This window comes from Lithobates pipiens, unplaced genomic scaffold (genome assembly GCF_037356315.1).
Source record: "Lithobates pipiens isolate NorthernLeopardFrog02 unplaced genomic scaffold, aLitPip1_a1.2 Scaffold_37, whole genome shotgun sequence".
In the NCBI taxonomy this organism is placed as follows: domain Eukaryota; kingdom Metazoa; phylum Chordata; class Amphibia; order Anura; family Ranidae; genus Lithobates; species Lithobates pipiens.
Window position 1 is genome coordinate 19,151,891 of NW_027507825.1, and position 26,438 is coordinate 19,178,328.

General features: G+C 45.0%; 1 protein-coding gene and 1 long non-coding RNA gene across 2 annotated transcripts in view; one reads left to right on the top strand and one right to left on the bottom strand.

The window, feature by feature from the left end:
• Positions 1-26,438, top strand: part of FRMD6 (FERM domain containing 6) — a 144,089-nt gene that overhangs the window by 33,173 nt on the left and 84,478 nt on the right. The window lies entirely within an intron of this gene.
• Positions 19,990-26,438, bottom strand: part of LOC143956582 (uncharacterized) — a 140,795-nt gene continuing 134,346 nt past the window's right edge. The window contains exon 2 of the long non-coding RNA XR_013269956.1: positions 19,990-20,289. This is a non-coding gene — a long non-coding RNA (uncharacterized LOC143956582). The remainder of the gene's footprint in view (positions 20,290-26,438) is intronic.

A 26,438-nucleotide genomic window follows, 5' to 3' on the forward strand; every position in this document is an offset into this window, starting at 1 on the left:
GCATGCGTGGCACTTTGTCCGTCGGAATTTATGTGGTCGAATTTTGCTGTCGGAAAATTTTTGATCCTGCCTTCAAAACTTTGTGCGTCGGAAAATCAGACGGAAAAAGTGCGATGGAGCGCACACACGATCAGATTTTCCAACAACATGATCCGATCGCACATTTTCCGTCTGAAAATCTGACCGTGTGTATGGGGCATTAGGATGCTATCCTTAGTAAATATTTAGGAAAGTGTATTATATTTACTTGCTTTAAACTTATTTTACAATTCTCCAGTTACTTCCTGGTTTCTTGCCCAGGCAAATGGTGTCCTACATCCCAGGAGTCCTCGGGAGGGGAGGAGGTGGATGATACATGAATGTTTGTTTTGTTTTTTTCAAAGTGATTTCTCAGCAAAATAAAGCGTAGAGACATGGATGGATGAGAGGGTTTTCTTTGAATATTAACCACTTCAATACAGGGCACTTAAACACCTTCCTGCCCAGACCAATTTTGAGCTTTCAGCGCTGTCGCACTTTGACAATTGCGCGGTCATGCTACACTGTACCCAAATGAAATTTTTATCATTTTTTTCCCACAAATAGAGCTTTCTTTTGGTGGTATTTGATCACCTCTACGGTTTTTATTTTTTGCGCTACAAATAAAAAAATACCGAAAATTTTGAAAAAAACGTTTTTGTTTTTTTTTTGTTTCAGTTTCAAAACTTTGTAAATAAGTACGTTTTCTCCTTCACTGATGGGCACTGATGGGGCTACACTGATGGGCACTGATAAGGCGGCACTGATGGGCACCAATGAAGTGGCACTGATGAGGTGGCGTTGATAGACACGGATGGGCGACACGGATGGGCAACACGGATTGGCACTGATAGCTGGCACAGATTGGCACTGATAGCTGGCACGGATTGGCATGGATGGGCGGCACAGATGGGCATGGGTGGGCACTGATAGGCGGCACAGGTGGGCACTGATAGGCGGCATTGGTGTTATACTGTACTAATGGATGCCAATCAGTGCCAAACAATAATGCATGCCAATCAGTGATGCCCATTGTGGGCACTGATTGGCATCCATTATGGGCACTGATTGGCATCCATTGTGCTGACCATTGGCATCCCTGGTGGTCTAGGGAGGATTACCTTTTCCCTGGTGGTCTGGTGGCATCCCTGGTGGTCCAGTGTGGGCATCCTCGGTGGGTGCACAGACCCCCCCCCCTGTCAGAGGAGCAGCCGATCGGCTCTCCTCTACTCACGTCTGACAGACACGAGTGAGGAAAAGCCGATCACCGGCTCTTCCCATTTACACTGATCAGCCGTGATTGGACAAGGCTGATCACGTGGTAAAGAGTCTCCGTCGGAGACTCTTTACCGAGATCGTAGTTGCCGGGTGTCAGACTGACACCCCGCAACAACGATCGCCGCGATGCGCGCCCCCCGGGGGCGCGCAGCGGCTCATAATCCTGAGGACGTCATATGACGTTCGGTCAGGATTATCAAACCACTTTGCCACCGTCAATTTGTAATAGGGCGGGCGGCAAGTGGTTCAGGTCCAGGTTCAGAGTCCAGGTGCTAGCCCCACCATCCAAGTGGACATAGGGCTGCAAATATTAGAGGGCCCCTCGCGGACTCGCTTCGCTCGCCACACTTCGGGCACGGCCTCGCTGTGCTCGGCTCTTTTTATCCCAACTCTATGTCCACTTGGGTGGTGGGGCTAGAACCTGGACTCACGACGCCGTTCATCTTCGGCTATTTTCGGAATCTGTGTGTCCTGTGTACTGCGCATGCGCAGTACACAGCGGTCACTATCCGATGGGGGACACAATGTGATAGGACACCGGAAACCAGAAAGAAGACCGGGGGGAAAGCTTCATTCTACGATAATTATTGCATATGCATATTGCATAATGTGCTATTATGCGATGCATGCTAGCACATTACCCCCATTGCCTTGCAGGGTTTTTTTTGTTTTGTTTTTTCAAATGCTGCAGTTTACTACCACTTTAACAATGAATTAAATAGCTTGATTTGTGGAAAATGTTGGTTTGTGGTGCTCAGTGTAGTTCCAGAGGAGAAGGAAGATGTCCTAAGGTTACCAGTGTTATTATCTTCTCCTTTCCCCTTCTGAAAAGTGGAGTGTGATTATTATTGTTTTACAGCAGGACAGTGTTAGCCCTTGTACACACGGTCGGACATTCTGACAACCAAATCCGTTGGATTTTGTCCGAAACTGTTGCATACACACGGTCGGACTAGGTTGTCAGAAAATCCAATTGTACATAACGTGATGACGTTATTTCGTTACGACGGGACTACGTTCAGGCTAGTAGCCAATAGCTTTGGTCTAGGAATTTGATCTGAGCATGCGTGGCACTTTGTCCGTCGGCGTAGGCTACACATGATTGGAGTATGTCCGATCGGAGCATTTTGTCGGAAAATTTTACAGACAAGTTGGAAAACTTGGTCCGTCAGATATTCAGACGGAAACAGTCCGATGGAGACCACACACAGTCGGAATATCCGACAAAACAGTCCGATGGAGACCACACACAGTCGGAATATCCGACAAAACGGTCCAATAGGACACATTCCGTCGGAATCTCCAACCGTCTGTACAAGGGCTAATAGGGAACAAATGTATGGCACCAGGAGCTAACTGTCTTTGTCTCCTATCACACTTTTAGCACTATTTTAGAACTGTAATGCAGACTTTTCTTTATGAGACTAATGCATTGGTGGACAGTTGAAAGTCCTCTGATCAGTGATGCTTTATTCCAGGCTCTTCATCCGCTGCCAGGCAGTAGATAACTTCGCAGACAGTACATTGACCCAGAGCTGGATGCTGGAGCACCCAATGCCAGGATTTGGATGACCTCTCGGAACAGACCTGGGCAATATGAAATTATTGCGGATATGAACAAAGGATTAAAAAAAAAGAAGTGAACTTAAAGAGGAAGTAAAGCCTGATGGGTGTTGCTTCCTCTTTGTCTCCCTGCAAAGGTAAAGCATTATGGACTACTATGCATCGCATCGCATCGTATTCCATTATGTGTCACTTACCTGACACAGGACCCAGTGATGTCACCGCTGTCCCCTGAAGCACGAAGCGTCCATCTTCTTCCGGGTAACACTGCTCCGAGCACTCACAGCGATGACGTCACTCCCGCGCATGCGCACGGGAGCCTCCACTAACGGCATATTGCCGTTGGCAGCGGAATGCTGCTAACGGCGATGGTGCGCCTGCACCGCGCCGTAGACAGCTGTGGCTGTCTTTTAGTAAATATCTCCTAAACCGTGTAGGCTTGGGAGATATTTCTTGGACCTACAGGTAAGCCTTAATCTAGGCTTACCTGTAGGTCAAAGTGGTTTGTAAGGGTTTACAACCACTTTAAAGTATTCTATTGAACAATTCATTTTAAATGCGCTAAATACATTCCAGGCACGTCAAAACAATAGGCTTTTAATGTCTTACAGTTCGTTTTATTTGTTATGCAGCCGTCCAATGCCAGTATGCTGCAGGGAAGGACCCTTGCTATCTATGGGGAAGCAGTGGTCTCTCTGCAGATGTCCAACACTCCCCCTGTTTCGGGGGGTTGAGCACTCCAATTAGCAGGGAGCACAAGCTTTTCTGATGTGTAGAGCTATAGCTCTTACTCAGTAGAGGATGTGTTATGCCACATACACACATCCGGACTTTCCAGCCGACTAGGTCCGACGGAATCAGTCTGTGGGACAATCCGATCATGTGTGGGCTAATCCGATCGTTTTTCGTAAAAAAAAAAAAAAAAAAGACGGACCTAGAAATAGAACATGTTTCAAATAAGTCCGACGGACTCCATTCCTATCGGGAAAACCGCTCTTCTGTTTGCTGGTCCAATGGACGCAAGGGAAGCTATTGGCTACTGGCTATTGAACTTCCTTTTTTAGTCCCGTCGTATGCCATCACGTTCTAAATGAACGGACTTTCAAACGGATTTAGTCCGGTCGTGTGTGGCCAAGTCCGTTAGTTCGGAAAGTCTGTCGGAACTCCGCCGAAAGTCCTTTGGGAAGACCGTCGGACCTAGTCTGCGGGAAAGTCCAGTGGTGTACACGGGATCAGGCCTCTGCAGGGAGACTACTGCCACCCCACAGAGAGCAAGGGTCCTTTTGTGTAGCATGCTGGCAAGGGACAGGCTTTTATAATCATGCTGTGGCTGTCTGTAAGACTTTGCAGACTTTTTTGTTTTAATGCAACAGTCCCCAACCATTTTTTATTTATTTTTTTTGGCACCAGGGACCAGTTTCATGGCAGCCGATTTTTCCCAGGGACAGCTATTCTGTCTGTCATCAGCCCCCCTTTACAGCACAGTCCCTCCATTGTACAAGTGTCCCCAGTTCCACTTCACATCACAGCCCCCCTTTTACATAAGGGGCCCTTTACAGTACAGTCCCCTTTACATCACATTGCCTGTTTACATGAATGCAACGGGGACTGCTCTCGCTCTGTAAAGGGGGCACTTTAAAGGGGGGCTATGATCTAAAGGAGACTGTTCTGCAATGGGGGCATTGTAATGTAAAGGGGAACTGTGATGTAAAGGGGACTGCTCTGTAAGGGGGGGCACTGTGATGTAAAGGGGGCACTGTCATATTAAGGGCCACTTTAATGATTACATTGCCCCTTTTACAGTGCAGTTTTTTTTTTTTATATTACAGTGCCCCTACAGTCTGCCCCCCCCCCCCACCCCTTCCTCTATCATTACACTCCCCCATTCTAATCTCTGCCTCCCCTGCACGGGACTCCTACCTTTGGCAGGGCCGAGGCTGTTATCAGTCCATGTGTTCTCTCCCGGCTCCTCCATGCCCGCCTGATGATGTCATTCTATCAACAAGGCAGAGGGGGGCTCCATTCCCTGCTGATTGGATGACCTTGTCGACCGAGTTGGCGAAAGAGCCAGGAAAGGACAAATAGACATGGCTTTACAGCAGGAGGTGAGCAGCAGCTGCGGTCTGTGATAGCCCTATACGGCCCGGTCATCAACAGATCACGGACCGGCACCGGTCCGCAGCCCGGGGGTCGGGGATCCCTGTTTTAATGCACTGGGAATATTTTTAGCTAATTGAAACTTAATGACAGTATTTTATGATAAAAAAGTGCTTAAGCAAACTGGAATTATTTCAAAAACTGATATACAAAGCTCCAAAGAGTATATGGAATAAGCAGACCTTCGCAATCGTGTACTTGCTATAAATCTGTTAGCCCTTGTACACACGGTCGGATATTCCGACAGAAAATGTCCGATCGGACCGCGTTGTCGGATAATCCGACCATGTGTGGGCTCCATTTTTCCCTCGGAATATCCGACCGACAAAATTTTAGAGCTGGGCTATAACATTTTCCGACAACATGATCTGATCGGACTTTGTCGGATCGTTTGTAGAGAATTCCGATCGGACAAAGTGCCACGCATGCTCAGATAATATGATGACACCAAAGCTATTGGCTACTAGCCACAACGTAGTCCCTTCGCAAGCCACGAACGTCATCGCGTTCCGAGCGATCGGATTTTCCGACAACGTTGTCTGACCGTGTGTATGCAACACCACTTTCGGACAAAATCCGTTGGGGAAAAAGTCAGACGGATTTTGCTGTCGGAATGTCCGACCGTGTGTACATAACATACATAACGCAGAGCCCGTGGTTGCTGTACAAGTACGGAGCACATGACGCAGGCACTGAGCCTCTGAATTTATTTTATTTGGTATCGCTCGTCCTGTGGGTAGGCAGGGAGAGAACTGGAAAATCTGATGGTGCCTGTGAAGGCGAATGTGAATTATCCTTAATGTGTAACAGATGTTGAGAGGCTCGTTGTTTTTTTTTGCGTTGATGATGATCTAAGCTGGTTTTCTGTCGATGCCGAGACCCCAGATGGAATACGCAGTCATGGAGCTGTGGTTACCAGATCTGCACATTTTGAAGGTTTTCTCCCACCTCTGTTGGCTCTCTTTCTGCTTATCTCAGCCTTTTCCATCAGCACTGGGGGGGAATCCCTCCGAATGTGAACTAACAGGGGCGGCCCGAGATTTATTTAAAAATAGAATTTGCAGATTAAGAATGTGAATTAAATGCTGGAAAAACAGATTTTAAATATTTATGGGAAACCGGTCATGAAAAAACAAATGAAAAAACAAATCCATAAATATGGAGGCTGCCATTACTGACCCCTCCTGGCTGTGATATTGATGCATTCATTGGCTTGGCTCATCTCTCTAAGGGACCTTTCCTTTTTTTTTTTTTTTTACGTTTTTACCAAAACCATATACAGTGGAATTTTGGATTACGAGCATAATCCGTTCCAGGGGAATGCTTGTAATTCAAAGCACTCGCTTATCAAAGCGTGTTTCCCCATAGAAGTCAATGGGAACAAAGATAATTTGTTCCAAATTGACTTCTATTGTATCCAATATTCTAAAGTACGCTGCGCTTTCTAACTTAGAAATCCAAATAACGAAATTAAAAAATGTGCTATATAACAGCAAAAAAGTGATACCATGCTAAAATACATACAATAATCCAAATAAAGTGCTTTCATGCAGGGTATGATAAAATGTCCATATGGTGAGAAAAGTGTAGCGGATGACATTTTGGACAAAATGTCATACGCATGTAAATTTAGTTTTTGCCTCAGAACAGTAGGGGTTCTGAGGGTTAATTACATAGGTTGGCCTTGACATCAGTTTGGCTGGGCTGTGTTGGAAGTTCTGCCTGGTCATGTGAGTAGTGAGGTGCACATGACAGGCCAGAACCAGGCCTGGTTGGACGTTTTGAGTATCAACCTTCTCGGAACCAATCAGTGGGAGTACCGGGGCCCCGCTGGGGAGTCTGGGAAGGGGTACTTAAGGTGTGTGGGTCACGTGTTTAGGAGAGAGGAGTTTGTGAGGCCCGTGTGGTCTGTTCTGGTTCCAGGACCAGGGTAGCCCCATGAGAGGTCCCCTCCACAGGGTGTTCGACACCCCGCAACATGTTCCTGTTAGAGGCCCCCAATAGATCCGTCTGGTCTGGGGTAGGGATCCGTCTGTTCCTGAGTCTCTGAAGCGCAGTAACTGAGGGAGGATTCAAGGTGTCCAGGTGTGCTCTCGGCTTGGAGAGGCGCCACAGCTCGTGGAAGTGACCGGGGGAGGACTCTTCAGAGGAGGGCCGGCAAGTGGCATCCTGAGAAGTGCCTGGTTACTGAGTTGGGAAGGACATTGACAAATTCACGTTTTTACAGTACCATTGAGGAGACAGAGAACGTTCCAGGTACTGAGGAAAAAGGTTCCTGTTCACCGTTAGTTACAACTTGTACATGTTCATAGAATTGCTTCAAGTTTTGAGTCGACGTGCTGACTGTCATGATCTCTGGCTAGGGATCGGTTCAGCCTTGAAGTACCCAGCTGCCAGTGGCTACTCTCTGGGTGGAAGTAGAGACTTTGCTAGACCTGCAGTTCCTTTCAAAGGGACTTTTGTCGGTGTCAGTGTTCAAGTCGTTGGGTATCAACCCTGGGAACCCCTAGACGAGGAAGGGCAGGCCAAGAGGTGGTAACTGGTAAGCTCATTAAGTCAAGGCCGCCCTGCAAGGGTTATAGCCGCTACAAAAGCAATCAATAAAATCAGGTAATGGCCACTCACCTTAGAGCGTGTGACCTTGCTGATTAGGCTTGGTCAATACACGCATTGGAACCTGTAAATGGTTCAGTTGTAAATCCGGATTCCTGTGGTGGCGTCACTCTTTGCTTCAATATGGTAATGGAGTCCCTTTTTATGCCTCAGTAATACCAATAGAAAAAGGAGGACTTCATAGTGTAGTATATTAAAACTTTTAATATCAACACAGTAAAAAATCCCTTGCAGGGTATTCACATTTGCATGGCGCGACAGGGCGCCACTCTAAAATGGCATAAAAAAACAAGCTGTAGCGGCTGATATCGGGGTGGTATGCTGATCGCCCTTAGTGGGTGCACTGACTAGCGTTCTGTCCTGTCCCCTTCCCTTACGCGTGTCGATACAAGGGGTTAATGCGTATCTTCCTCAGGGGGTAACTTCAAATTACCGAACGAATGGCTCAGAGTGTCACCAGCGCCCAGCCCGAGCCCCCCTCCCCACCCCCGCACCTCTGGCCAAAATGTGGTGCTGCACACCGCAGAGGCTTAAATCCTAAACAACTCACAATCTGAGTCAGGATTTTTTTTTAAATAGCTCGTATTTCGAAAAATGCTCGTTAACAGTGTTGCTCGCGGTCCGAGGTATTACTGTAATATGAGGTCAATCCTAATTTGTATGCAATTAGGCAGGCCCTTGCACTACATAGCTAAACCTAAAGGGAATTGAATAAGAAAATGGTATAATGTATGGCCAGCTGAACTATTACTTTTGTTTGTCTGGACAGTTTAGCAGGAACGCCAGGTGAAAATAAAGGGGGGGGGACCCTAAAATAAAGAAAAACTAATGCAGCCACCATATCTATGAACCGGTAAGCTGCAATTTAACCACTTTACCCCCAGGCCAATTCTCACATACATGGAAAAATCAGCATTTTTTTTTTTTTTTGCTAGAAAATTAATTAGAACCTCCAAACGGGACCTTTTCAACCCTTCTATATTTTATTGTATTGTAACTGTACTAACTCCCTTTATATTGGAAAGCACTGCGCAAACTGTTCATGCTATAAAAATCCTGTATAGAAAAATTGTTAAGCAGAGGCCCTAAATAATAAAATGGTGGGTGTTGCAAATTTATTATGTTGCACACTGTAAGGAAGGCTTCAGTCGAAATGCGTTTGATGTTATGGATTTGCTATTGCTGTAGTGCACTAATAAAGTTTTCAAACAAAGACACTATCGAGTTGCCAGCTTATGTTTGTCTTATGCCGCATACACACTCTCTGAATTCTCGTCGGAAAAAGCTCTGTTGGTTTTCACGTCGGAATTCCGCTCAAACTGTCTTGCCTACACGCGCTCAGAACGTGGCGACGTACAACATGTACGACGGGACTAGAAAAGGGAAGTTCAATAGTTTTTGGCGTGTCGGAAATTGCATACACACGATCGGAATTTCCGATAGAAAGTTCTTCCATTGGGAAAATTGAGAACATGCTCTCAAATTTTTGCTGGCGGGAATTCAGCCAGCTAAATTCCGATGGAGCGTACACACACACACACACACGGTCGCATTTTCCGATGTTTTTGCTTGCCGACATTCCGATCGTGTGTACGCGGCAATAGACTTGCAGTGAGCGGTTCAGCCAGAGCACCGATACTCTTCTTACATATTCCACAACATAGCGGTAGAGCTTGGATGAGTTTCTTTAGTCTAGACCAGCCTTTCTCAACCTTTTCAACACAGAGGAACCCTTGAAATAGTTCTCCGGTCTCGGGGAACCCCTTCTAAAAATTAGAAATCTACAACTCGTGATACATTAGTGTGATGGTCAGTGGGAAGAATGGTCCTTACATTTGTGGTCAGTGGGAAGAATTATCTCCTTACAGATAGTTAAAAAGATTAATGGTGTCAGTGAGAACTTATCTGAAGGAACCCCTACAACCTCTGGAGAAACCCTGGTTGAGAATCACTGCTCTAGACTTTACATACGATTGTCTTGTGTAACATCCACATGGTATTCCTGCCTATTAAAGTAGTTCTTCTTTAATTGTGACTGATGAATCCGGTGCTGATATTCTGTTACATAGCAAAATATATTTAATGACCCATCTTTGTAGGAAACAATACAGCATTATGTCTCTGCTTCTCTTAATTAGGTATAGACTAGTTAAGTTCTACATGGACTGGAAGCCTGCAGCCCTAAGTGACATAAATTACACTTCCTCGACTTTAATTTAGTTTGCTTGTTATTCATAATGACTCGCTGTAGTTAGTGTCAGCTCATCTATTCTACACGGGAGATGTGTCAGCAGTCTGGGAGTGACCATGTCATTGTTTGGTGGAGGCCTCAGTTTGGTTTGAAGTGTACCAGTCATGGAAATACTCCCACATGTGTTGACTCTGAGGGCCTCTACAATGAGATAGAACTTTCACTGGCTGTTCTACCTCTTAAGATCTGTACATTTTGTGCACAAGCCAAACAATGGCCTTTTAGCTATCGTCAGTTGTTTGTGTTGGCATGCATTTGTGTGCACCCTTGATCAGGGCAGGACTTAGGGTGGTGGGGGCCCCTGGGTCACTTTGGGGCCCTACCTTCTATACATTACTGTATTTATCGGCGTATAACATGCACCCCAAGTTTAGGAGGGATTTTAAGGAAAGAACGTACATTTAAATGCCCATCAATGCAGCCTTATCGGTGTCCATCTGTAGCCTTGTCCAGTGCCATTGAAGCCTTGTCAGTGTCATTTGCAGCCTTGTCAGTGTAGCCTTGTCATTTGCAGCCTTGCCCCAGTGTCATTTGCAACCTTGTCATTGCAGTCTTGAAGTTTAAAAATGGCGCCGACGACATACAGAGTCCTGTGTATCTTGGCGGCCCTCAGGTCCTCTCGCAGTCCCAAGCGGAGCCGAGAGTAGCCGAGTATACTTGGCTCAGCTCACAGTCACACCCAGTTCCTGTGTTATGTCCATCATAGGGCGGGACTGGGTGAGACTGACCACAGCCGAGCTTAGTACACTCGGCTATGTATCTCGGCAGGGCCCACGGAAACCATGGGCTTGATCCCAGTCAAGCCCAATGGTAAGTCCGGCCCTGCCCTTGATGCTTGCCACACATGCAAACCAATAGGATATTTAAACTACTTCCCTCATGGTGGCTGGTGCTGTGACGTCTTGCAAGCTACTGTTTTTGTTGTTCTTTGATTACTTTGATTACTTTTCCTGTGTCTGCCTGTACCTCTTGTCCCCATTGCCAAACCTCCTATTTACTCTTTCCGCTTGCCTCAACCTCTACTCAGACTACTCCTATCTGCTGCCTGCCTCAACCTCTACCCAGACTACTCCTATCTGCCGCTTACCTCAACCTCTACACAGACTACTCCTATCTGCTGCCTGCCTCAACCTCTACCCAGACTACTTCTATCTGCCTCCTGCCTCAACTCGTCGCAGACACATAGTACTCCTTCCTGCCACCCGCCTCAACTTCTGCCTGAACCCTGATGACTTGCAGTGACCCTATTCCAGCTGTCTCCGAGCTGTGGCCCTTTGCTTGCCTTTATCTGGCCCTTGGGGCACCATTCCATCCACTGACACCAACAGTGGGGCATAATTCCTGTTGCTGACACCAACAGTGGGGCATGATTCCTTCCATTGATACCAACAATGGGCCACTATTCTTCCCACTGACTAAAGTCTCAAGGACAGTAAATTGACCCATTGTTTAAGTTTGGAGACCCCCTGCCCTATTGCGTCTCCACAGCATAGCAGCCATGTTCCTGTGACACCCCCTGGTGAAATGATTCTGCAGGCCAGGACCTGGTGTCACCTTGCAGCAAAGTAGGCCACTGGGATCACATGCCCATCCCTCCTTGCAGGGTACTCTGGTGAAGACCAAGGTGCCCTTAGACTCTGTGCCCCCCGGTAAGCCCATGTCTGCTGCCAGCGGTGTCAACCGTAATACTTGCTGTAACGTAAAATATATTAAACCAGTATTTTAATCCTAAGGTGGTTCTGAGATATGGGCCGCTAAATTGAGCCCCTTTCTATGGCCACAGAGGGCGGGCGGGCCTAGATCTATGCAAATTAAACATTCAGAGCGTTGGTATTTGCATAGTACCTTAAGATGCCTGCAGCTATATATATATATATTTTTTTTTTAGATGATTGCTGTCATGTTTCAGTTCCAATCTATTATAATTTGCTACTCTTCAACCCTCTCATTTTAAAATAATTTTTATGCGGGACAGGTACACTTTAAGGGCAAGATAGTTTATTAACCATGCACATCACCCTTTACACTGATGCTGGGTTTGTCCCTGGCAATAGGCGGTGCCCTCATATTTTACTATATTGTTCAAGGTTCATACTACAGCATACAAAGACATTTAGATAAATCTGTTCTTCCAATCTCGTGGTTACAGTTCGGGGATTGTTGTTTTCTGTTCCATCATGACTATGCCAATGTGCACAAAGCCAGCTAGATAAAGACATGGCTTGATGAGTTTGCTTTTGAGGAACTCAAGTGACCGGCACAGAGGCCTGACCTAAGCCCTAATGGGCTTGAATTAGAATGCCAACTGGAAGTCCGTTCTTCCCATCCATCACCAGTACCTAACCTCACAAATGTTCCTTTTAGGCAAAAATTCCCCCAGACACCTTCCAAAATTTTTGGGAAATCCTTCCCAGAAGCCTGTATTAGCAAGATGAAGGGGGTTGGTGACTCCATGACTCCAAGCCAATGGTATTGCAATGGGATGTCCAACAATTCGATATAGATATGATCAGGCGTCTACAAAATTAGTCCAAATTATCTCATGGTGGGTGTTTAGGTCAATGCGGTAAAGGGTACTCTTTTTAAAGGTAATGGTCTTGGTGGCATAGTTAAATAAAGAGTAATAAAAGGGGTGATTTACTTTTCTGGAGAAAAAGCTGCTTCTGTGTTGAAAAGTAGTGTCGATGAGTTGATTATGTCCATTTAGCAATAATCCTGTGACCGGGTCCCTAAGGGCTTTAGACATGTTACAAGCACAAACGCGATCCTGACACAGCACTTTTTCCTGGAATGGTTAGTATTTTAGCTATTCTGTTACTTTTCATTCATCTGTCCTAACATTTTAACTTGTAAGTATACAGTATCTCACAAAAGTGAGTACGCCCCTCACATTTTGTAAATACAGTATTTTATTCTATCTTTTCACGTGATAACACTGAAGAAATGACACTTTGCTACAATGTAAAGTAGTGAGTGTACAGCTTGTATAACAATGTAAATTTGCTGTCCCCTCAAAATAACTCTGTTATACAAGCTGTACACTCACTACTTTACATTGTAGCAAAGTGGAATTTCTTCAGTGTTGTCCCATGAAAAGATAGAAGAAAATATTTACAAAAATGTGAGGGGTGTACTCACTTTTGTGAGATACTGTAGGTCTACTTATATTCTTTTGTGATTAAGCTGTGTGTATGCAACAATGTGCTCACTGTTCCCAGAAGACCGTTGGAAAACGGTTGTTAGTGTCTGGCTATAATTAAGTAGCGCTGGCGTGACGGCATGCTTTACTAACTTGCAATATAGAGGCTCCTTAACATCCAGAGAAAAACATATGCTGTAATTTAATGTTTTTGTTACTAAGCTGTCACAGCAAATGAAACCAACAAATAGTTGAAAATGTACATTATGAGTCACTTTCTGAGTTTGCATGTTGTAAAGTTTATTGCAAAGAAAAAACGTGCTGGGCATGTGTCGTTAGTTAGACGCATGGAGCAGCTGTGAAGTGCAGATGAAGGCGGCAATACATGGACCAAAATTCAGTGGGTTCTGCAGGGACATCAACATGGGGACAAAGTGCTTTGGGGTGGGGACATGTTGACGGCGTATGGTTCAGGAGGGGGTGCACTCACTCTTTACCCCCCCCACAAACACACTCCTGACCTGCCAAGTCGCATGCTTGGATAAGGGTCTGTCATTGATTTTGGGAGGACCCACACCCCTATGCACATGCATGAAAGTCACATCTGGGCCTTTTGGCAGTGGTATGGCACTAACAGGTTCACTGCAAGCCTAGGACACCTTGGCGATCCCATGGGGTGCACAATGTTGTTAAAGCTGCCTGCTAATACTAATACCAATAGGATAATCATACGGGGCCATCGCTATTTTCCCAGTTTCCTCAATGGTGTCTTTCATTGACCGTTGTGGTGGAAGAACCAGACGGAGCCAAAAGCCTTCACTTATATGGTGAAGATTCTTCCTTTTTTCTTTCTAGCTTCTTGGTGCCATTCATTGACCCTCTGCATAAGGGGCTGCCCTCCAAGTCTGGTCACCTAATTGGACCATATCTGGTCCAACTTTGAGTTTTCCTTGTTGCATTTCTTCTTCTTCTTCTTTCTTCTTTCTTCTTTCTTCTTCTTTCTTCTTCCTTCTTCTTCTTTCTTCTTCTTCCTGGGTTGTGTATGGCAATGATAGCCCCACAATGAAAGGTTGGAGCCGTGTGTTATGTATTTGGAGGGCTTCCTCATGTGTTAGGCCCAGGTAAGCTTCAATATTTTGTTGTTACAATTTATGTGTATGTAGGGCCATATGGCGCTTTTCTATTTGTCTGTCGTTTTTGAATCTGTACATTGGTTGTAATCCTCAATAAAATGTATTATTTAAAAAAAATATACAGTGTAGCTCAGCAATTCAATGTACACATCTAATGCTGATGCTTGGTAGATGGTAAGAAGTATAATAGGACTGTGAGAAATGCATTGCCCTGACTCGTATCAGGTTACTTCGCTGATGATGTTAAGCAAATGATGAAGTCCTATTCCTCATCACCTCCATTAGGTAGAGGCTCATTAGGAGTGATTCATGGCCTTTGACAAGTCGTGGGCTTACAGATGAATTTGCCGAGTGATTAAAGGGGAAGTAAACCCTGATGAGTTTACTTCCTGTTTCATTCCCTGCAAAGGTAAAGCATAATGGACTACTATGCATCGCATCACATCGCATAGTAGTCCATTATGTGACGCATCCATCTTCTTGGTGGGTCTCGCCGCTCCGCCGCTGTCATTCGGCGAAGCCGCGATGACGTCACTCCCGCGCATGCACACGGGAGCCGCCAAGCGCGGCATAGTCGCCATGCTCTGTGCGCCGCAGACAGCTGTGCCTGTCTTTTGGCAAATATCTCCTAAACCGTGTAGGTTTAGGAGATATTTCTTGGACCTACAGGTAAGCTTTAATCTGGGCTTACTTGTAGGTCAAAGTGGTTTGTAAGGGTTTACAACCACTTTAAAGTACTGGGTGATGTGAATGAAATGCAGCCATGACAGTTCAGTGATTACCATACAGGTCATTTAGGCTCATGTAAAATATGTATTTTACTTCTGAATCTTGGAAAAAGCCTAATGTATCTTGACAGCCAGCCACAGCTCTGATGTGGGTTCTTATAGTTTCTCATCTGTCCTTTTGATGAACTACAAATCCCAGCATGCTTATAGTCTATTGTAGTTCATGAGAGACCTGTAGAAAATGATTTGAAGGCTAAACTGTTAAAAAAATAGATGTGAACCCTCATCAAAAAATAAATAAACATTGCTATGTATTGTGACATGTCAGAAATTTTTCATGTAGACTTGTAAAATGACTGAAAGGTCCACGTTAGGCTATTGCAATGCAGAAGATCCCTTAAAGCAGTAGTAAACTAAAAGATTTCCTCCTGCAAGGTAAAGACATATGCGATGTATACTAGCACATTATAAAAGACTTAACTTCAAACAAACCCTCCAGCGGCACACTGTCACTGCTGCAGAGGCTTCCATCAGTCCCTGGACTCCCTTCCGGGTTCGCAGGCTGCGGCCACTTAAATAGCTGAGCAGCAAAGACGTCACTCGCTCGCATGTGCGTGGGAGTCGTGGACATGGCTCTGAAGGAACGGCACGGGTATGCCATTTCTTCAGAGCGCCGGTGACATCTCCGGCTGCTGCTCACTTGAATATCTCTTACATGGTTCACAATTAGGAAATCTTCATTTTACCTACAGGTAAGCTTTATTATAAGCTTACCTGTAGGTAAAAATCAAATGCGGGGGGTTTACTACCACTTTTAAAATATATGTGAACTTGTATAACAACACATTCATCTTAAAAAAAGGCAAAACCTTTGTGTAAAAAATAAATGTGTATGCGTGAGTGTCCATGTGTCTCACAAAAGTGAGTACACCCCTCACATTTTTGTAAATATTTTATTCTCTCTTTTCATGTGACAACACTGAAGAAATGACACTTGTCTACAATGTAAAGTAGTGAGTGTACAGATTGTATAACAGTGTAAATTTCCTGTCCCCTCAAAATAACTCAACACACAGCCATTAATGTCTAAACCGCTGGCTACAAAAGTGAGTACACCCCTAAGTGAAAATGTCCAAATTGGGCCCAAAGTGTCAATATTTTGTATGGCCACCATTATTTTCCAGCACTGCCTTAACCCTCTTGGGCATGGAGGTCACCAGAGCTTCACAGGTTACCACTGGAGTCCTCTTCCCCTCCTCCATGATGACATCACGGAGTTGGTGGATGTTGGAGACCTTGCGCTCCTCCACCTTCTGTTTGAGGATGTCCCACAGATACTCAATAGGGTTTAGGTCTGGAGACATGCTTGGCATCACCTTTACCCTCCGTTGTTTTAGCAAGGCAGTGGTCATCTTGGAGGTGTGTTTGGGGTCATTATCATGTTGGAATACTGCCCTCCAACCCAGTCTCCGAAGGGAGGGGATCATGCTCTGCCTCAGTTTATCACAATACATGTTGGCATTCATGGTTCCCTCAATGAACTGTAGCTCCCCAGACCATGACACTCCCACCACCATGCTTGACTGTAGGCAAGACACACTTGTCTTTGTCCTCCTCACCTGGTTGCCCCCACACACGCTTGTCACCATCTGAACAAAATAAGTTTATCTTGGTCCCATCAGACCACAGGACATGGTTCCAGTAATCCCATATCCTTAGGCCGCGTACACACGGGCGGACTGTTCGCCCAACTTTGTCCGCTGAACAGTGTTTCAGCGGACAGTCCGCTCGTGTGTGGGCTTCAGCGGACAGTCTGACGAACAAAGTTTTTCGGAAATCCCGTAAAACTGTCCGCTGAAACTTGGTTTGAGCGGACAGTCCGCTCGTGTGTAGGCTTGTTCATCAAACTAAGTTCCGTGCATGCTCAGAAAGGATTTACACGCCGAAGGTTGCATTGCAGTGTATAGGACGTAGTTTTTCTAGTCCCGTCGTACGTGCCGTTCACGTCATCGCGCACGGTTTCAGCGGACTGTTCGTTCATCGTGTGTGGTCAAGTCCGCTCATGCTAATTTTGAGCGGACTGTTTGTCAAACTGTTTGACGAACAAGGTTGGGCGAACAGTCCGCGCGTGTGTACGCGGCCTCAGTCTGCTTGTCTTCAGCAAACTGTTTGCTGGCTTTCTTGTGCATCATTTTAAGAAGAGGCTTCTTTCTGGGATGACAGTCATGCAGACTTTGACTTCAGCCGACCAGCAGAGGGAGGTCATGTGACCAGAGTGGTGCTGTAAAAGGTATTTGGGATTATAATTAAAAAAAAACTGACACACACTCCACAGACTCTAAATGACAGGCAGAGAGGGGGAGAAGGGAGACATTCAGAACACACAGTGGGATGGAGGCATGTAAACTGACCATGGTATCATGAATCAGCAGCCATAATTACTGTGGCCAGTTCACATAGAGAAACACAGGAACAGGCAGGATCAACCAGGTATTTTTTAACCTCAATGGTGACAAATTACATGGTACAAGCGAACAGTAGAATTTTTATTTTATTTTTATTTTTTATTTTTTTTACTTTTAGGGTTAGAACCACTTTAAGTGATAACACAACCTCTGTTCTCAGCTGCACAAGGAGCTTGGGGGTGGGGGTAGATAAACAGCAGTGCACTGATCTTCCCAGTGAATGGCTGTGCAGGGCTGTGTGTCGGCAGATGTCTTGGCCACTGGAGTACAGGCTAGATGTTCTCTCAGCACAGGCAGAAAACGGACCACGCTGAAATGGATGTGCTCGCATGCCTAGCCTGGTCAGTTTGAAATGGGGAAAACAGGGGGACTGGCGGGATCACCAGGTATTTCACACAAAGTAAGAAATTCAAAGCGAACAGGATACTCTTTAATATTGGACTGGAATGTCCAAAGACTCCAGTCTGCAAGTGAGTTATGAAAAATAAGAAGATTAAAAAATAAAAGCAAATATAATTTGAATATAATTATGAGCCAGCAGGTAATCTTTCATATATTTACACTGGATAAAAGGGAATCAGTTTTGCTCTCAGCTACTTAAATGCCATCCAGTCCCCTGAGAGCCGAGGATTTAAGTGAATGTTGCTTTTGGAGACTTGCTCTGAACCACATTACGCTGGCAGCACTTTGAATCTCCTGAGTGTATGATTACCAGCTTGTCAGGGTTCAAGAAACAAATAATCTGTCTGCATGTGGATTCATTTGTGGGATGTCCTTTGGCGTGTGGAGTTATTTCTGCAAATACCAGAATTTATAGGACTGTAGCTGTCCATATGTGAACTGACTGATGTGCCTTTTATCAATCAGGGTTCCCCCAGCTTGAGGTTCCTTGAGCAATTTTTACCTCTCAGATAAGTAATCGCTGACACGGTCACACCAATGATCTATTTAGTGAACTGTAGGGGAAGCAGTCTGCCTACTGACCACCATTGTAAGGAGCATTCTTCCCAATAACCGGCAATGTAAGAGGAATTCTTGCCACTGACCACCAATGTGAGACATTCCTCCCCCTGACCACCAATGTGGTGTGTAATGCATTCTTCCCACTGGAAATGTAAGGACATTCTTCCCACTGATCACTAATGTAAGAAACATTCTTCCCACTGATCACCAATGTAAGGAACATTCTTCTCACTGATCACCAATGTAAGGAACATTCTTCTCACTGATCACCAATGTAAGGAACATTCTTCTCACTGATCACCAATGTAAGGAACATTCTTCTCACTGATCACCAATGTAAGGAACATTCTTCTCACTGATCACCAATGTAAGGAACATTCTTCTCACTGATCACCAATGTAAGGAACATTCTTCTCACTGATCACCAATGTAAGGAACATTCTTCTCACTGATCACCAATGTAAGGAACATTCTTCTCACTGATCACCAATGTAAGGGACATTCTGACCACAGATGACCAATGTAAGGAACATTCTTCTCACTGATCACCAATGTAAGGGGCATTCTTCTCACTGATCACCAATGTAAGGAACATTCTTCTCACTGATCACCAATGTAAGGGGCATTCTTCTCACTGATCACCAATGTAAGGAACATTCTTCTCACTGATCACCAATGTAAGGAACATTCTTCTCACTGATCACCAATGTAAGGAACATTCTTCTCACTGATCACCAATGTAAGGAACATTCTTCTCACTGATCACCAATGTAAGGAACATTCTTCTCACTGATCACCAATGTAAGGAACATTCTTCTCACTGATCACCAATGTAAGGGACATTCTGACCACAGATGACCAATGTAAGGAACATTCTTCTCACTGATCACCAATGTAAGGAACATTCTTCCCACTGATCACCAATGTAAGGAACATTCTTCTCACTGATCACCAATGTAAGGAACATTCTTCCCACTGATCACCAATGTAAGGAACATTCTTCTCACTGATCACCAATGTAAGGAACATTCTTCTCACTGATCACCAATGTAAGGGACATTCTGACCAAAGATGACCAATGTAAGGAACATTCTTCTCACTGATCACCAATGTAAGGAACATTCTTCCCACTGATCACCAATGTAAGGGGCATTCTTCCCACTGATCACCAATGTAAGGGGCATTCTTCTCACTGATCACCAATGTAAGGAACATTCTTCTCACTGATCACCAATGTAAGGAACATTCTTCTCACTGATCACCAATGTAAGGGGCATTCTTCCCACTGATCACCAATGTAAGGGGCATTCTTCCCACTGATCACCAATGTAAGGGGCATTCTTCTCACTGATCACCAATGTAAGGAACATTCTTCTCACTGATCACCAATGTAAGGAACATTCTTCCCACTGATCACCAATGTAAGGGGCATTCTTCTCACTGATCACCAATGTAAGGGGCATTCTTCTCACTGATCACCAATGTAAGGAACATTCTTCTCACTGATCACCAATGTAAGGAACATTCTTTTCACTGATCACCAATGTAAGGAACATTCTTTTCACTGATCACCAATGTAAGGGACATTCTTTTCACTGATCACCAATGTAAGGGACATTCTTCTCACTGATCACCAATGTAAGGTGATGTCAGAAGCCATGAAATCAGACCGAGACAGAAGTACAGTTAAATCACACTTGTTTAATAATAACAGTAAATAGAGCAAACCTAGTCAAAACATAGGCAGAGTTCATGAACCGGATGGATAGTCAGACAAGCCAAAACGTCAGGGAGCCAGAGATGAGCGCAGTAGAACATCAAGCAGGATCTGGAGCCAAAAGGCATGTCAGCCAAGTGAATCTTTTAACAGGAATGCAGGAGAGCGTCTCTGATGTTGACCAAGGCGAAGGCAGAGATCCTCTGGGCTGGATGGTGTAAGTAGGCAGGACTGACGAGCAGGATATCATCAACAGCTGAGTAACTGTGGAGAGATGGGATATGGCAATTAGCCGACAGCTGAGCGGCCAGCTCAGAGAAGGAAAGGCTGAGCCCAGCCCTGACAGGTGATTTCTTCCTGTTGACTACCAATGTAAGGGGGAATGATGGTAGGGCCCTGTGTTAGGACCCTTTACTGATTATTGGTGTGAGGGGGAACTTCTCCATTGACCACCTATGTAAGGAAACCATATTGTGCTCACTGTCTGACTATGTTCTTCCTGTCTATTTAATTTAATCATTTATTTCTGGTAATTATGAATATTATTGTATAGAGTAACACTGGGTATCAAATAAATGTGTATCTATTTTGTGCTGGCTTATCTTTTACATAGTGAACAATTGGAGTTTGGTTAATTCCCTATTGTGCCCCAGGCATCCCTACCAAGCAACATAGCCAGGTCCCGAACTACCACTAACGTTAAGCAGAAGTCTGGTCAAAGACCTCCCCTGTCTGAGCTCTGTGCAAGAAATTACAGGAAACAAATATGAATACATATCTGGATGCTTATGCATACCTCCCAACTTTTTGAGATGGGAATGAGAAACACCTATCAGCAAAAGTATGCAGGCATAGGACACACCCCTTGCCACGCCCTCTTAAAGGAGAATTGTACAAAAAAAAAATAAGATTGGCTAAACCCACAAGTGTTTTTTTTTTTTGTTTGTTTTTTTACCACTACTATTCCTTTATGTTAGCTTTTGGAATTTACAAATGCAGCAATTAAGAAATTAGATGAAAGGTTTAGTGCTGGGAAACCCTTTTTGATAGATAAAAAGCAAATTTTATATAGGTCAGACCAAAATGAGGGATGAACGAGGGACATTTCTCCAAATCAGGGACAGTCCCTCAAAATTAGGGACAGTTTTGAGCTACGGCTTATATCAGGGGTGTCCAAACTTTTTTCAAAGAGGGCCGGATTTGATGAAGTGAACATGCGCGAGGGCCGACCATTTTGCCTGACATTCTTTGAACCGTTAAAATTCGGTCTAAGTGTGTTCGTTCGAGCGCTAATACATGGGCCAACAAGAATTCTCTTGCCTTTGTGGCTGTGTGTGGGAAGAAATGAGCTTGGGCGTATTTGTACATACTGTATTAATTGGCGTATAACACACACCTTCACTTTAAGAGGGAAGTTTCAGGAAAAAAAAATGTTTAAAGAACTGTGAAGCAAAATAATGGTCAGTGCCCACCAATGCAGCCTAATCAGTGCACATCTGCAGACCCACCATTGCCAGGAACACACCCACCACAGCCAGGAATGCACCCACCATTGCCAGGAATGCCACCAGCATAGCCAGGAATGCCCCCACCATAGCCAGGAATGCCCCCACCATAGCCAGGAATGCCACCACCATAGCCAGGAATGCCCCCCACCATAGCAAGGAATGCCCCCACCATAGCCAGGGACGCAGCACCATAGCCAGGGACGCAGCACCATTGCCAGGAATGCCTCACCATTGCCAGGAATGACTCGCCATTGCCAGGAACGCAGCACCATTGCCAGGAATGCACTGACGAGCGCCAAAGGAGAATCTCCTGTTTACACGGCGGCTTCTTTAATAGAAAGTCCCGCCTCCTTTGATGGACAGAACAGTCGTCCAATGGCAGTGCAGGAGAAGGACTTCCTATTACAGAGGCCGCCCGTAAACAGGAAATTCTCCTGTGTACGGCGCTCGGTCCTGTCCTCCCTGTACCTTCCGAAGCATATATATATCTTTTGGGGCCCCGGCGCTGGGGCCGCTCAAAACCGGGCCGCGATTGGCCCGCGGGCCGGACTTTGGACATGCCTGGCTTATATATTATCTGCTAAAATACACAATTTTTAATTTATTTTCTATTTCAGTACCTGACTGGCTTTTAGGCTTAGCATGGATGATATTGGCTCTGTCTGCCTGATCTATTTGGAACTGACCATTAAACAGAAGTGCGCTGGTTTAAATATCGCGGCGAGAATGATGTCTTTGTGCAATGTATTCCTTGCTTTAGCAGTTTATCCTGGGAACATTCTGCTTGGCGCCCCACAGATGAGTACTTTTCACGCTTACTTGCTAAATCTGACATGTCTTCAAACTGCAGTCAGCAGTAAGAGGAGCTTTTTGCGACCCAATATTCACTGAATGTAAAACTAATAACATCTGATTAGTTACAGAGCTGTAAAATATAAAAAATGTCAACTCAAGAGTCATAAGAGGGAAGTCAGACCTTCTCTACAGTTTTCTGAGCTTAGGTTGGTAAAAGCGGCTTATAATAATTGAGTTTTATATAAAAACAGTATCTTATCAAAATTTACCAGTAAAGATGCCTAAAGCCATACGCTATTTAATTTTTATTTTTTTGCCCAGTCGGTGGGCTGAAGGAAATAAAACTGACAGATTCCTCCATCCACGCTATACAGAACGGATTGGCCATCTCTGTCGTTGTGGTTATTTGTATTCTGACAGCTGGCATCAGTGGCAGTCAGAATACCCCAAGAGTGGCTGTATCTGATTAGACGTAGCCACTGTTCGTCCAAAAATTTTCTACCCAGCTCTTTAAAAAAATTTTGATCAAAAGATGTCGGGCGGGAGGTGGCCAAAGGGCCAGTTAATCAGAAACCAACTAAGATTTTAACAGTGTGTAGGCAGGTGTAGTTTCACCTTCTTGCACAGGTGGCACTGACAGCACCACCGTGCAGGGAGAGTGGCAGATAGGGGGAACTTCTGTTCCTCTTAGGCCTCCATGGGGGTCATTAGATGAGTGGCTATATGATTGGATGCTGCTGGGTCCTCGGATGACCCCACAGCCATCTTTAATGAGGGCAGTGGTCAAAGCTAATCACATGGTACAGACAGGGCCAAGTAGAGTCCCTCTGTACCATGTGATTATAATTGACATATATATATATATATATATATATATATATATATATATATATATATATATATATATATATATATATAATTTTTTTTTTTTTTTTTTGGTTGAACTGGATGGACTTGTGTCTTTTTTCAACCTGACTAACTATGTAACTATGTAACCAATCACAGCTTGCAACACAGTTGTACACATTAAATGGCATGAAAGAAAGACATGCATTGTGTACAACTCATGTGACCTGCAGTGATTCGTCATGGCGGTCACATGGTGCGGGGGCAACGAGCCAGTACACTGACTTGTCATCAGCCGTGTCCTGTGGAATGGGAGTGTGATTCAGGAAGACATCATATGACGTCCACCCGAATCCACGAAAGGCCAGTAATGGTGTCATTCGGCCATAGGCCATGCGGGAAGTGGTTAAATATCGGTTGTCTTCGTTTTTAAAGTGGTTATAAACCCTTACAAACCACTTTGACCTACAGGTAAGCCTAGATTAAGGCTTACCTGGAGGTCCAAGAAATATCTCCTAAACCTACATGGTTTAGAAGATATTTATAGGCGCGCAGGCACACTGGGCAGGCCGCAGATCGTGGCAATATGCCGCGGGTGTCCGCTCCCGTGGGCATGCGTGGGAGTGATGTCATTGCTGCTCTGGCGAATCGCAGCGCCGGAGCAGCGAGATCCGGAAGTCACTCCAGGATCCATGGCAGCGGCGGACATGAAGACGGAGGACCGCTTCGGGGGCTTCGTTCTCAGGTAAGTTATTCATAATGAGCTAGTATGCTATGCATACTAGCTCATTATGTCTTTGCCTTGCAGGTTGCTTCCCCCCCCCCCCCCCCCCCCCCATGGGTTTACAACCACTTTAAAAGGTTGTTAGTAAATTTCCCATGTTTTTTCAGTAAAAAATGCTGCCGCGGGTTGGCAACACTGCTATGGTTTAATTTTGATCAGCCAGTCTTGTGATTCACCCCTACTTCCCATTTTTTTTTTTTTCCAGTATCCTCTCTCTGTCTTCAGTTTGCTTATTGGACAGTTAATGGGCATTTTTGACTCTGTCAAGCAAACAAGGAGATGACCCAGGAAGCTTTAAAGCTAAATTTGCTTCATGGATGACTGGTTGTGCGGTGTGGCGAGGCTGTGAGTCAGAAGACTAACTGAGCAGAATTATAAATTCTTTTAAAGGTAAAACTGTTAAGGCTTGGGTAAATCTGGGCAGCCTTTTTTTTTTTTTTGTCCAATGGCCATTATCTCCACCACAGAATAGTGATGGAAAGTCCAAACGTTTGCAGTCATCACAAGAACAAGAGGTGAGGGTAAATCTTCCAAGGGACGCCTGTTTTGGTGACAACTGTCTTATGCCCTATACACAGTGTCGGAAATTCAGACGGAAAAAGTCTGATTGGATTATATTATCGGAAAATCCGATCGTGTGCGGGTTCTATCGGACTTTTTCCATCGGAATTTCCAATGGAAAAGATCTAAATTTTTCTGACAACAAAATCCGATCTTTTTACGATCGTGTGTTGAGAATTCCGACGGACAAAGTGCCACGCATGCTCAAAATAAATTAAGAGAGGAAAGCTGTTGGCCTCTTTATAGGCCCAACATGCGTGTTTGACGTTGCCTCGTTCTGAACGAACTGATTTTCCAACAGCTTTGTGCGACCGTGTGTATTCAACACAAGTTTCAGCCAAAATCCATCGGAAAAAATCCAACAAATTTTGTGGCCGGAATGTGGTCGTGCGTACAGGGCATTGGAGGATATTAGAGGGAGCAAAATACATTTTTTCCCCCGTTTTGAAATGCAGAATCGTAAAAGACTTGCCAGTTCTAGCTGTTCCCTAGTCTATCCAAAACTAAAATTAACAAAACAATGATGTACTGCAACTATGTATTTAGCTGGTTGTTGGAAGTTCAACATAAAGGTGTATTAAAAGTTGTGCTAGGATGGAAGTGTAAAGAGTAATAGAAGGGCTGAAATGCCATTCTCAAATGCTCAAGGCTTCCATTGTAGTTGGTCGGAAAGCTTAGACACCTGATCATGTGACCTGTGCTAATGTGGAAGCCCAGCCAGTCTGGATCCTGATCCTCTGATGCAGCAAAGACCTCATGACCAAGTGCCTAGGCCTACCAATGTGGTCAGTCCCAAAGAGTCCGAAATGGCACCTTCTCCAAGAAAAGTTCAGTATTTTAGCTCCTCTATTGCAGGGATCTCCAAACTATGGCCCTCCAGCTGTTGTGGAACTAAATGTCCCATGAGTCATTGAAAAACTCTGACATTCAGAGACATGACTAGGCATGATGGGATTTGTAGTTGCCCTTGGGCCTCCAGTTGACACCACTGCTCCGTATTTTGCATTCCCGTTGGCCACGGAGGTGTCACCAGCCTTGGATTACATCGGAAGATGAGATGTCAGTAATATAAAAATGATCCCTTTATATTCTGGAAGGCTGACCTCAAGACAGAAGAAATAGAAAATAAGATTTCTGTTATGTAATGTGGGCTGGTTGCTCCCTGGCTGCTCATTCTGGCACTGATGGTGGAGACTAGAGCCTGTAGAGTCACTGGAGGCTGGGTGTGTCCCAGCAGATGTTCCACTTGTGTGGGAAACCAAGGCTTGAGGTTTATGGGGGCAGAAAGAACGAGCAGTATTAGACGCGATTACCGTGACAACCTGGCAGGAGCCAGCAAGACGTGGCTGTATCCACTTATTCATCCTTCTGATACTCGCCAATCTCAGTACAGTTTTTATGTCTCTCGGTACATTTGTTTGTGCCACTTTCAGTATCGAAAACAAAGTGAATTTTTCTTTACATGCCCATTCCACCATTTCTAGTACCCTATCCTTAACGCCTACCAGTCCTTAACTTGCCCTTCCACCTAACCTTAAAGAGGAAGTAAACCTTGATGAGTTTACTTCCTCTTTCATTCCCTGCAAAGGTAAAGCATAATGGACTAATATGCATCGCATAGTAGTCCATTATGTGTCACTTACCTGACACAAGAGCCAGCGAAGTCACCGATGTCCCCTGTAGTCAGGCGCATCCATATTCTTGGTGGGTCTCGCCGCTCCGCAGCTGTCGTTCGGCGAAGCCGCGATGATGTCACTCCCGCGCATGCACACGGGAGCCGCCGCTCGCGGCATATCGCCGTTGACCGCGGCGCGCTCAGTGCGCATGCGCCGTAGACAGCGGTGCCTGTCTTTCGACAAATATCTCCTAAACCGTGTAGGTTTAGGAGATATTTCTTGGACCTACAGGTAAGCCTTAAT